Raw genomic sequence first — 9,134 nt, 5'->3', positions numbered from 1 at the left:
GGGGGGGGGGGGCAGTCACAGAAGTCTCCATGGAGCAAGTGATGTCAGAACAAAGACCTGCAGCCCAGGGGCCAGGTAGAGGGCTAGGTAGAGGGACAGGACCCAGTGAAGGCCCTGAGGCTGGAGCAACCTCCAGCCAGAGAAAGGAAAGAGGCCATGTGGCTGAAAGTGAGCAAGCAGAGGACACAGCAGGAGATGAGGGCAGAGGCCCTGGGGAAGCAGAGCAGGTAGGACTGAGGTCTGACATTTCTATTCACCTAAATGAAGTTTAAAATCCATTTCCTCACCTGTCTTAGGTAAACATACAGTTTATTCTTTATTTTATAACTTAAAACATACTGTAGTATCTTCAATATTGTAGATAATAAGCAGAGATGTTCACCTAAGCCCCAGGAAGTACAAGGCCACCCTACCTGAAAACGTTGAAGACTACAGGGGGCCTATCTGGCTGTTCATCTGTATCCCTTATAACAAGTGGATAAACTTTATCAAGTGTTCCCTGCACACTGGGTGTTGAACTAGAAAAGTAATAGAAGCTTAGCAGGCGTCATGGGAATCCAGGATGTATATCCAGTTGACTAAAGTCCAAGTTCCAACCTGATCATGAGACTGGCATCTAAACTGGGGGGCAGTGCTTCTATACTGAACCTTCAAACGGTGGCATCTGATCGTATCTCCAGGCAGTGAATGCCAGATCTCAGTTAAATTATAGAACACTAAATTGTTGTCTTAAGGAGAACTGCTTATGAATGGGAAGAAATCCCCACATATTTTATGGTACTGGGAATTGAATTGACATGTGCTCTACCACTGAGCTACCCCCAACCCGCAACCCTTTTATAAATTTTCAGACAGTCTGCCTACATTGTTGGGGCCTTGACCTTGAGAGCCTCCTGTCCTGAGTAGGAATTCTGGTTTTTCTTTGTTATCTCACACTCACCCACACTACACTATCCCAGGAAAACAGAAGAGACCGACCCCAAACTGAATGGGTCAGACCCTGCCTTCTGGCTGAATATGGAAGTTATTTGTACCAATAGTTTTAAAATAGACAAATCCAGACAGTTTTGCAATTGTTATCCTCATGTAAAGACATAATTTAAGCACAAATTTTAATTTGTTGAATTATAAACATAGAAATCATTACACTTCAGCTTCACCATGCCCATCTAATCAAGTCACCATCTGCACCCGGGTCCCCATCTTCATTGCTGCTTCCCTCCCTCCCTCTCATCATCTCCATTCTCACCTCCACTCTCATTTCTTCCCCCATCCTGGGTCCTGCTCCCTTTGCTTCTCTCTCCTCTCCTGGTTTCTCCCCCTCTTCCCTCTATTCCTTCCCTCCATCTGATCTTCCCCATTCCTGCAACTCCCTTCACCTCCAGTCAGTCTTTCTGCCCAGTCCCCTGACTGTCCCCAATCTCCACAGATCTCTACCTCTTTCTTCCCCATCTACAGGCTCCCTCTGCCCTGCCTGCTGCAGGCCCCTGTCCCCATGCTCTGAACACCCACATCCCTTCCTGAAGTGCTCCTCCCTGGGCTCCCCTTGTCACATGTTACCCCTCTTCTTGTCCCAGTACCACAGTTCCCCTCTGCCATGCAGATTATCTGTCCTCTCCTCCCATGCTCTGCCAGAGGTCCCTCCAGGTTTTATTTTTCCCTGAGTGGCTGTCCTTCACCTCTGTGGAGATTGCGATTCTAGATTTCTTCTCTCTGCTGCTTTATGGCCTCTTCTTTCACTCTTATGCCCTCTCTCTGCAATCCCTTGCCATCTGTGTTAAGGGTCTGTTTTCCCTTTTCTCTCATTTCTGGTCCATCTCTTTCTTCTGAGCCCTCTGCCCACCTCCAAAGGAGCACATTTTCCCTGGGAATCTGGGGTGTGAGAATCCTGGAAGTCACCACCCAGGCCCAGGTCGCCAGGTTCTGGGAAGGAGGGCAGGGCCAGGAAGATAGGGCTGGGTGAGGACAGGGCCTGGGGAGGGGGACAGGGTTAGGTGAGGACAGGGCCCGGTGAGAAGGACTGGCAGGGTCTGGTCAGAGGAGGGCAGGCCCGGCTTGGCACAGGCTGGGCTGTAGACCTCAATGGCCAGGAGGATCTGCGGAGGAGCGCGCAGGGCGGGCTGGGCGTGCAGCGCCGAGGACCCGCGAGCTGGGAAGGCCACCGTCGGCGGGAGGGAGCGGCGCCAAGCGGAGCGTCCACGCGGCCGGGCTGGACACCTGTGGGACCCGCGCCGGGGCTTCAGGCCGACCCGGTTCTCCCGCAGAGATGGGACTGACTCGGGGTGGAGGGCGCGGTGCGGGGACGCGGAGGTCTGTTGCGACCCGCGTCCCGGCCACGGGCGCGCAGGGGACCGTGAAGTGCCGAGATCATAGAGCAAGGGAACTCACGAGCCAAGCTGTGACCTTCATTCCGCGATCCGCTTCCGGGTCTGCCGGGAGCCCCGCGGGCAGCCGGGAGGAAGCGTGGGCGGGACCGGGACGTGATGGGCAGGGCCGAGCCGTGGTCAGGAAACGCGAGTGGATCCGCGAGTCCAGGCGGGGCGGGACCGCGTTGGTGGGCGGGGCGTGACGGAGGGGCGGGGCCAGGGAGGCCGCCATGGCGGGTGGGCGTGGCGCGTAGGAGGCGTGGCTGGCGGGATGCTGTGCCTGAGACCGCGGTGATGGGCGGAGCCTGACGCGGAAGGAGGGGGCCTGTGGAAGGCCCTCCCGGGACCGCACCTTGGGCGGGCGTGACGGGCAGGGGGCGGGGCTAGCGGGAGGCCGCGCCTGGTCTGGGGCAGCCTGAAGCAGGGACCTGGCAAGGCAGGTCTTGTGGTCTTTGGAGACAGGGAGTCACTGAGTTGCTTAGGGCCTCACCGATGCTGAGACTGGCTTTGAACTCACAGTCCTCCTGCCTCAGCCTCCGGGAACCACTGGGATTAGAGGCATGCATCACCGCACTGTGCTCTTTTGTGCATGTTTCTAAAATCACTGCCCTTATCCTGGGCGTTGGAAGCCTGACCTCCCCCTGAGGCTGAGGAAACTGAGGTCTGCATACAGATCTCCCGGGCGGGTGAGGGGGCAGGATTAACTAGGAGCGGACACTGGATCTACATAATTCCCACGTTTAGAAATTAAGTCACTTAAAAAACAAAACAACAACAACAACAAAAACAAACAGGAAACCGGGCGTGGTGTCACATACCTTTAATCCCAATGTCTCTGGAGACTGAGGCAGGAGGATTGCAAATTCAAGATCAGCCTCAGCAAATTAGTGGTGTGCACCGCAATTTAGCAAGACCCTGTCTCAAAATTTTAAAAAAGAGCCCATTAAGTGGCTCAGTGGTAGAAGTGCACCCGGGTTCAATCCTCAGTAAAGCAAAACAACCACAACGACAGAACAATAACAATAAAATACTGAAATAAAGGAAACTTTGTAAATGGTGAACAAGGGAAATACATGGGGCCAACTCTGCCTGGTAGTTCAGTTCGCTTAATCCTGGAGCACAAGGAAGATCACATTGGTCTGTTTTTGTTATTGCTGTTGTTTGTTTTTGTTGTTTTTCAGAATATCAAGGTTGATGTCATCTAGTCAATAGATAATGTTTCAAATATACTCATAAGTCTCTAGCAATATTTTACCTTGGCCTTATTTAGTCTAAATAAAATATGTTGCATAAAAACAGCTGAAAAACCAGCCTCTACCTCAGAGCAAAGCCTGTCCAAGGAAGGGACATCACCTTTGTCCTTGGAAAAACACACAGAGCACTCCTAGGCACATTCCCACCCTGCTAAGTTGTTTATCTACAAATAACAGGAGAGATCTGCTGTGCCAGGTGTCCCTGACTCAGTCAGGCTAGGTGGGGATCCATAGCAGCCCCCTAGCAGCCACCAATCAGCATGAGACAGGGAGATACCTGGGATGTCAGATGACCCTCCCAGTAGTTTATGGTGGTTGATAACATGATGGGAAACCATGTAGTTCAGCACGTACACCCCTCTTGGCTTAAACCAATCAGTTCAAATGAATACCCCTTTTGTACTGACCAATCACCCCTCTCCAACTTGTTCCCGCCAGTGAATGTGCTAGTCATGTTTTAGAGTTGTTATTTGATTTTCCAGCGGTGTGTGATGATTTGCTAAGAGATGCTATGATGTATGTGAAGTCCCTGCCTTCTCCAAAGAATGTATAAAACTGCTGCAAACCCTGGGCTTGGGGCCTCTTAGTGTCGCCAGTTGCTGTGTGCGCGCGGAGGACCGAGCTAGCTCGCAATAAACACCTCTTTGCTGCTTACATCGATCTTGGGTCTCTGGTGGTCTTTTGGGGGTCCCGAATTCGAGCATAACACAGCAATGCACAGAGGCATGAAATAAATTCAAATGTTGAAAGTAAGTCGTATGTTTTCCCTACTCGTTCATCTTAATATTTGAAGTATCATTGAATTTGATGTATTTAAAAGATGGCGCTATTTTGTTCTTTCTCCCCCCCCCTTTTATTTGTATTTTTTATGGTGTGGGGGGATTGAACCCTGGGCCTTCTGCACTGTTAGGCAAGAGCTGTCCTGCTAAACCACATCCCCTAACTGCTGCTTTTTTTTTTCTTTTTAGTTGTAGTTGGACACAATACCTTTATTTTACAGGGTGCTGAGGATCCAATCCAGGGCCCCACAGATGCTAAGCAAGCGCTCTATCACTGAGCCACAACCCCAGCGCCCCCTAGCTTCTTGATCACTTTTTTTTATCAGGCCATCAGCAGAATGGCAAAACACTTTGTGTTGGCAAAGGAGGGTATTTTCCAATGGCACTTGTAAATGCAGGGGTAGCTGTTTTTCGGTGAGATTATTTAAGTATTATACCACAAATCTTATCTCAGGGGAGAGATCAGACAATCTGGCATATACAAAAAGCTTTGCCTTAACCTTGCTTTTCCTAGGTTGCATTCAAGGGTTTGGAGCACAGGATGTTGTTAAGCCTAAATAGTCATTCTTATCTTTATCAGGATACTGTTGTGGCTCATTAGTAATAAATCACTGGGTCAGTCTTATGGTGGGACAGGAAGCTTTATTGCTGGCGGCTGAGATGCAGAGATCTAAACCTCTTGCCACCCATTGACCCTAATTGAGGGTAAGGACAGGCTTATAAAGCTAAAAACCACAAAAGGGGTGGGGGAGGGGAAGAAGAAGCAATCATAATCACAAGATACATTTCATAAAAGTGGAAAATTACCAGATTGTATATAAAAAATAGTCACATTCACATAAATTACATTTTCACAAGGGAAGAAAAAGAAGAGACATGACAAAATCAAAACATTTTTCTGTTTTGATACTGTCAAAGCAGAAACTTCTGGTTAGCAGGTGAGGGGGGCAGATGTGGGTACCATTTGGGAAGGGGCCTGGGGAATTGGGGAGTATATAAAGTATACCTAAGTAGGGTATCTGAACAAAAGGAAGTAAGTCTGGTCAGGATTTTTGAAATGAGCTGGTAACAAGATAACAATACCATCAACTTTAAATGAGTTCCCACTGTGAATTGTGCCCAGAGGCTCTTGCTGGACTTTTATCTTATGGTAGCAGTCATTGGATCTATGAGGTCCTCACATTTAAAAATACACAGGCATAAACTGATTTTCAATGGAGGTGTTGCAGGACTGGAACCTTTTGGGAAACTGAGGCAGTGTGAAAGCGATAAGTCCTGCTTCTTCACTTATTGAAGTATAATTAGAGAAGCACCCTGAGGCAAGCATATAAAGCAAGGCTTATTTAAAAAGGGGTAACATAGACTTCTCCCACCGGAGAAGGGGGTCACAGCTGGTATCCCGGTATCCCAAGACACGAGAGTGTTTTGCCTTTTTATATGTCCTAGGCTTCCTTTGTTCTCCTGCTCTCCTCCTCTCCCTCTCTCCTTCCTGTGTATGTGATTAGGCTTAGGAGATGCTCAGATGGGATGGCCAAAAGGCAAGAAGCAGATAGGTTGGAGGGGCCAAGTTGGGGTGTAATCAACAACTCCCTATTGGGAGGGACAATCCCTGAGACCGGTTTCCTTAGCAATAGGTTGGAGCAGGGGCAGGTTATCTTGAGAAGGGTGAAGAAAGGGCTCTGAAGGAAGCCTCTGAATTCAACCCTTGCTTGTGTGCCTGTCTAATTCCAGTTCCAAAAGCCTCCCCTCAAACCCCAGTTCTTGTGATCAAGTCAGATAGTTTCTGTTCCTCCAGGACTTATTATACTTGAAAGGTAATATTAACTAGCTGTAAGGTTTATGTCAATTGTTCGCTCCACCCACTGAAGCTTCTTCCTTATGTCTGGGGCACTCTATTCAAGGAAGGTCATATTGAACCATGGGGAGATTTTCAGGGACCTCTCGCAGAAGGGCCAAGAGGCAGATGCCTGCATATATAGGGACTCTCAGCTACCCCCATGCCTTTCCCTAGATTCCCTGGCCTTGAGTTACAGCCAGGGCCTGGGGAATTTGGGAAAGGCTTGTCTCTGGTGCTGAGGGCAGACAGGTGGCACTGTTATGTCAGATTCATGGGACCCCAATAGACCTCCAGGAGCCGAATACGATGCAAGCACACAAGAGTCTTTTTTGCAAGCTCGAGCCTGGACTCACAACCATTCCCGATGCAGCGGTCCCAGGGAGTGAGTCCCGGTCCTTTGTCCAGTGAGATTTTATAGATTTTGGGGGGATACTCTATGCGTCACAACATCACACAGCAAATCATTTCACACCTCGGGAAAGTCAAACAACAACTCTTAACATTGATTAGCACATTCACTGGCGGGAACAAGTTGGGGAGGGGTGATTGGTTAGTACAAGAGGGGGATTCCTTTGAACTGATTTTAGGCCACGAAGGGTGAAGTGTGTTCGTGCTAAACTGCATGGTTTCCCAACATGTTATCAACCACCATAAACTACTGGGGGGTTATCAGGCATCCCAGGTATTTCCCTGACTCATGCTGATTGGAGGTTGCTAGGGGGTTGCTATGGGTCCTCACCTAGCCTGACTGAGTCAGGGACACCGGGCACAGCAGATCTCTCCTGTTATTTGCAGACAAACAACTCAGCAGGGTGGGCATGTGCCTAGGAGTGCTCTGTGGGTTTTTCCAAGGACAAGGGTCATGCCCCCTTCCTTGGACAGGCTTTGCTCTGTGGTAGAGGCTGGTTTCTCAAAAATAGAGTCACATCAGTTTCTCAGCACATGATGTAGAGTCACACCATTCATGCAGTCATACATGTACCTAGGGTAAGGACGTCCATCTCATTCCATCATCTTTCCTAGCCCCATGCCCCCTCTCCCCACCTTTCACTCTGTGTTATTTGATACACACGAGCTTTCAAAGTTCCGATATACCATTTTTTTGTTTGTTTTTTGCTTTTCTTGCCTGTGCTATTAGTGTCAGATTTAAAAAAAAAATCAGTGTCAAATAAAATGTTTTGAAGCTTTTTTCCTATAATTTCTTCTATGATTTTTTTCAGTTTTACATCTTAAGTTTAGGTTTTTAACTTGTTGTGAGTTAATTTTTACACATGGTATAATTTAAGCCTTTCAACTTTGTTCTTCAGCATGTGGGTATCTAGTTTTCCCATCACTATTTACAAGTTCACAAGACTGTCCTTTCCCCATTTTACAGTCTTGTTTGTTTGTTTGCTTGTTTATTTATTTATTTATTTTTGTACCAGGGATTGAATCCAGGGGTGATTTACCACTGACTCTTATCCTCATTCCTTTTTGTATTTTATTTTGAGACAGGGTCTTGCTAAGTTGCTTAGGGCCTTTCTAAGTTGCTAAGGCTGACTTGGAACTTGCCATCCTCCTGCCTCGTCTCCTGAGTTGCTGGGATCACAGGTGTGCACCACTGTGCCCTTCCTGCATTTCTTTTTCCTGTCTGATTGCTCTGGTTAGGACTTTTAGTACTCTCTAGTTAGCAGAGTACCTTATTTATATTTGCATTATTTTTATGAGAAAACATTTTCAGTTTTTCACCATTGAGTATGATTTTTAGCTGTGGGCTTTTCATATATGGCTTTTACTATTTTGAGGTAGCTTCCTTCTGTTTCTGGTTTGTTGAATGTTTTTTTTTTTTTTTCATGAAAGATTGCTGACTTCTCCATTGCTTTTTCTGCACCAATTGAGATGACCATGTGGATTTTGCCCCTTACTACATGAATGTCCTACATTATATTGATTGATTTTCTTATGTTGAACACCATTCTTGCCTTCTATCAATAAACATTACTTTATTGTTATAATTCCTTAATGTGCTGTTAAATTTGGTTTGCTATGGGGCTGGAGTTGTGATTCAGTGGCAGAGCGCTTGCCTAGCATATGTGAGGAACTGGGCTTGATCCTCTGCACCACATACAAATAAATAAAAGTATTATGTCCATCTACAACTAAAAATAATAATAAAATTTTGTTTTGCTAGTGTTTTACTGAGGAATTTTACATCCTTGGGGATATTGGTATGTAATTTTTTTTCCTAATGATCTCTTTGTCTGGCTTTGGCATCAGAGTGATGCTGGCTCAATAAACTAAGCGTGGAAATCTTCCTCCTCCAAATCTTTGGAAGAATTTGAAGATTGCTGTTAATTCTTTTTTTTTTAAGATTTAATTTTTAGTTATAGGTAGACACAATATCTGTATTTCATTTTTATGTGGTGCTGAGGATGGACCCCAGCGCCTCATGCATGCTAGGCAAGCACTCTACCACTGAGCCACAACCCCAGCCTGCTGTTAATTCTTTTTAAACATTTGTTAGAATTTTCCAGTGAAGTTATCTGCTCCTAACTTTTCTTTTGGGGAAGGTTTGATTATTCTTCACTCTTACTATTGTTATCAACCTGTTATATTTTTATTTCTTTACAATGATGTCTTGGTAGGTTGTATGTTTCTAAGAATGTATTCATTTTTTTCTGGGTAATCCAATCTGTTGGCTTTGCTGGCATGTAAATGTATGTATTATAATGTCTCAAAAAATAATTACAGGAGAGTCATGAACAATTATGTTCATTTCTAGGATATCAGTTGTGATCTTCCTTCTTTCATGTCTAATTTTAATTGTCTGATTTTTTTTGGGGGGGGTGTACTGCGGATAGAAACCAGGAGCACTGAACCATTGAGCCACATCCCCAGTTCCCCCCCGCCCCCCCCCCTT

General features: G+C 46.6%; 1 protein-coding gene across 2 annotated transcripts in view; it reads right to left on the bottom strand.

Moving 5' to 3' along the window:
- The window catches only part of LOC107158893 (zinc finger protein 665-like), a 15,069-nt gene extending 12,547 nt beyond the window's left edge, over positions 1-2,522 (bottom strand). For both annotated transcript variants that reach the window (XM_015505380.2, XM_048791620.1), the window contains exon 1: positions 2,389-2,522. The gene's annotated coding sequence lies outside the window, so the exon portion shown is untranslated. The remainder of the gene's footprint in view (positions 1-2,388) is intronic.
- Between the last annotated feature and the right edge of the window lie 6,612 nt (positions 2,523-9,134).

The sequence above is a fragment of the Marmota marmota genome, unplaced genomic scaffold (genome assembly GCF_001458135.2).
Source record: "Marmota marmota marmota unplaced genomic scaffold, marMar, whole genome shotgun sequence".
In the NCBI taxonomy this organism is placed as follows: domain Eukaryota; kingdom Metazoa; phylum Chordata; class Mammalia; order Rodentia; family Sciuridae; genus Marmota; species Marmota marmota.
The sequence above is the reverse complement of the archived record's forward strand: the minus strand, read 5'-3'. Positions and strand labels throughout refer to the sequence as shown.